The following is a 3,906-nucleotide window of genomic DNA, read 5'->3' on the forward strand; positions in this document are numbered from 1 at the left end:
CCTCGGGTGATTCACCTGCCTCGGCCTCCCAAAGTGCTGGGACTATAGGCGTGAGCCACCTTGCCCAGTCAAGATCAAGGATTTTAATCCAGATCTGGATTCACGGCTGCCAGGGTGCTTGGTAAGCCAAGGCCATGGTGAGACGTTAGAGGCCAGTTTTGCTGGTGACAAGAATAATGTCACTGAAAATAGGACCAGTGCACTTCAGAGCAGATTATATAGGCTCAGCCCACCAGGCCTCTCACCTCAGTGCCACAGTCATGTAACAGACATGCGTTTGGGCCAGAAACCCAAATGGCTAGTGTGACCGAAATCACCTAATCTCACGTGGCCTGTCAGGGAGATGGAGAACAGGCCTCCATTCTGTAAGACAATTCCAGGAATCCGGGTTCAGAAAAGAGGTGATCTCGGCTCCTGCAGCATCGCGGGGGCCTTGAACAGCAAGCAGGCTAGGGACGTCCTGTGGCGATGGCCACTGCTGTCCCTGCCAGGAGCAGGCTCAAGGCCCCAAGTTATCACTCAAGCCGGGTCTGATGGGAGGGATTAGGCCCACGTGGTATAAGCAGGAAGGAGCCCCAGTCCTGCGAATTCTCCTTTTGCCCAGAAATAACATCCTTTCTGACAGCTGAGCTTATCAGAGTGATGGCAGATATTTTCAAAACAATAGCAGCCCTAGCTGCTCCTGCACCATCAACGAGGATGGGGTGGCCTTGGACTTGGCAGTGGCTGCCACCTACACCTCTGCTCTCAGGACACCCTGGGAAGAACCTCTTTTTTTTTTTTGAGATGGAGTTTCATTCTCGTTGAACAGGCTGGAGTGTAGTGGCACGATCTCAGCTCAGGGCAACCTCCGCCTCCGGGGTTCAAGCGATTCTCCTGCCTCAGGCTCCTGAGTAGCTGGGATTATAGGTGCCCGACACCACATTCGGCTAATTTTTTTGTATTTTTAGTAGAAATGGGGTTTTACCAGGTTGGCCAGTCTGGTTTGAATTCCTGACCTCAGGTGACCCACCCAACTTGGCCTCCCAAAGTGCTAGGATGACAGGCATGAGCCACTGTTCCCGGCTGGGAAGGATGTCTTCTAACCAAGCCGCCCCTGGTCTATCAGCCCGCCCCAAGAGAGCAGGGCCCATGGACACAGGCTTGTGTACATTTTTGCTCCTCTGCACACCAAATAGCAGACCCTCAAGAGATGTCTATTTCACAAATAAGTGGAGTTTTTGTTTTTAGATAGAGTTTCACACTTGTTGCCCTGGCTGGAGTGCAATGGTACGATCTCAGCTCACCGAAACCTCCGCCTCCCAGATTCAAACGATTCTTCTGCCTCAGCCTCTCGAGTAGCTGGGACTACAGGCATGCCCCACCACACTCGGCTAATTTTGTATTTTTAGTAGAGACAGGGTTTCTCCATGTTGGTCAGGCTGGTCTCCAACTCCTGACCTCAGGAGATCTGCCTGCCTTGGCCTCCCACAGTGCTGCGATTATAGGCGTGAGCCACCGCGCCCAGCATGAGTGGATTTTTCCATCCCTTTTCATCTTCATAACAACCTTAAGAGACAGGAAACTGAGGCCAGACAGGCAAAATGGTGCCCGACGGTCTTGTGGGCTGAGACTCAGGGGACTACAGCATTGTGAGGTTTTCCCTTCTCATGGGAAATCATTTCTCTGAAAGTTCTGTAGTAGTCTGGTCCTTTTTGCCCTGGAAGGTTTATGTTACTGTGTCCTCACGAATCATGAAAGAGATGCAAAGAAAAGCGGCAAGAGGGCCAGGCGCGGTGGCTCACACCTGAAATCCCAACACTTTGGGAGGCTGAGGCGGGTAGATCACCTGAGGTTGGGAGTTGGAGACCAGCCTGACCAACATGGTGAAACCCTATCTCTACTAAAAATACAAAATTAGCCAGGCATGGTGGCACATGCCTGTAATCTCAGCTACTCAGGAGGCTGAGGCAGGAGAATCTCTTGAACCCAGGAGGTGGAGGTTGCGGTGAGCCGAGATCACACCTTTGCACTCCAGCCTGGGCAACGAGTGAAACTCCATTCAAAAAAAAGCAGCAACAGGGCCCTCAGCATTTCATCCTTTGATAGCATGCCAGGCAGGCAGGAAGGGACCATCTTGTCAGCCTGTGCTGGAATACACACAGATGAACCCTGTCAGGAGGGTAGTCAGGTGAATATCTCACAACATTTAAAATGTGCGTGGTTGGGCCGGGAGCAGTAGCTCACACCTGTAATCCCAGCACTTTGGGAGGCCAAAGCAGGTGCATCACTTGAGGTCAGGAGTTCTAGAACAGCCTGGCCAACATGGTGAAACCCTGTCTTCCCTAAAAATACAAAAATTAGCCAGGCATGGTGGCACACACTTGTAATCCCTGCTTCTCAGGAGGCTGAGACACAAGAATCATTTGAACCCAGGAGGTGGAGGTTGCAGTAAGCTGAGATTGCACCACTGCACTCCAGCCTGGGCAACAGGGTGAAACTCTGTCTCAAAAAAAACACCAGCCTGACCAACATGGCAAAACCTCATCTCCACTAAAAATACAAAAATTAGCTGGGCATGGTGGCAGGTACCTGTATTCCCAGCTACTTGGGAGGCTGAGGCTGGAGAATCCCTTGAACCCAGGAGGTGGAGGCTGAGGCAGGAGAACCCCTTGAACCCAGGAGGTGGAGGCTGAGGCAGGAGAATCCCTTGAACCCAGGAGGTGGAGGCTGCAGTGAGCCGAGATTGCACCACTGCAGCCCAACCTGGGCAACAGAGTGAGACCCTGTCTGAAAAAAAAAAAAAAAAAAGACCCAGATATGTATTTCATTTAAGGACATTCTAGATAGAAGGACTCCTGTGAGCTAGGAAAGGTGAGGAAGAGAGAGTCTGAGTGTTGAAACGTGGCAGCAGAAGCTAGCCTGGCTCTTTGCCTAGGAAGGAAGGGAGCTACCGGCCAAGGTGGCTGCAGGGGGTAAGGCCGGCAACTGCAGGAGATAGAAGATAGAGAATTCCAGACAGGAGGCCCCAGTGGGAACCTGGAGGCAGGTGGAAGCCCCATCTCAGCTGCCTGCAAAGCATTTGCAGGGTTAGTATTATTTCTGCTTCTAATCTGGTGAAGCATGTATCATGAGCCCATTTCATAGCCAAGGAAGCTGACTTCAGCCAGGGTCAGGCCTCCTACAGAACCCCAATTTGAACTCAGGTGTGTCCTAGTCCCAAAGTCAAGATCACTCATTCCTTTATTCCCAAACCTTTCCCAGGAACCTCCCGAGTGTCCGACTCTGGGGACGCACACAGTTTCTGAAGTCCTGCCATCAGGGAACTCACCATATAGGGGATGGTTGGAATTGTGAAAACGGTTTCTAGCAAATGGTATAGAGGGTTGAGTTCTCCCTTTATGCCAGGGTCTTCTTCTTTTTCTTTTCTTTTCATTTTTTTGAGACAGAGTCTCGCTCTGTTGCCCAGGCTGGAGTACAGTGGCATGATCTTGGCTCACTGCAACCTCCACCTCCCGGGTTCAAGCAATTCTCTGCCTCAGCCTCTGGAGCAGCTAGAATTACAGGCACCTGCCACCATGCCTGGCTAATTTTTGTTTTTGTTTTTGAGATGGAGTCTTGCTCTGTCGCCAGGCTGGAGTGCAATGGCACGATCTTGGCTCACTGTGACCTCCACCTCCCGGGTTCAAGCAATTCTCCTACCTCAGCCTCAGCCTCCCAAATAGCTGGGACTACAGGCCCATGCCACCACGCCCAGCTAATTTTTGTATTTTTAGTAGAGATGGGGTTTCACTATGTTGGTCAGGCTGGTCTCGATCTCTTGACCTCGTGATCCACCTGCCGTGGCTTCCCAAAGTGCTGGGATTATAGGCATGAGCCACCGATGCGCCCTGACCAGGGTTTTCTTTAGTGGGGTGGGACTGGGGG

The sequence above is a fragment of the Aotus nancymaae genome, unplaced genomic scaffold (assembly GCF_030222135.1).
Source record: "Aotus nancymaae isolate 86718 unplaced genomic scaffold, 86718_ANA_hifiasm-v0.15.2.pri h1tg000076l, whole genome shotgun sequence".
In the NCBI taxonomy this organism is placed as follows: domain Eukaryota; kingdom Metazoa; phylum Chordata; class Mammalia; order Primates; family Aotidae; genus Aotus; species Aotus nancymaae.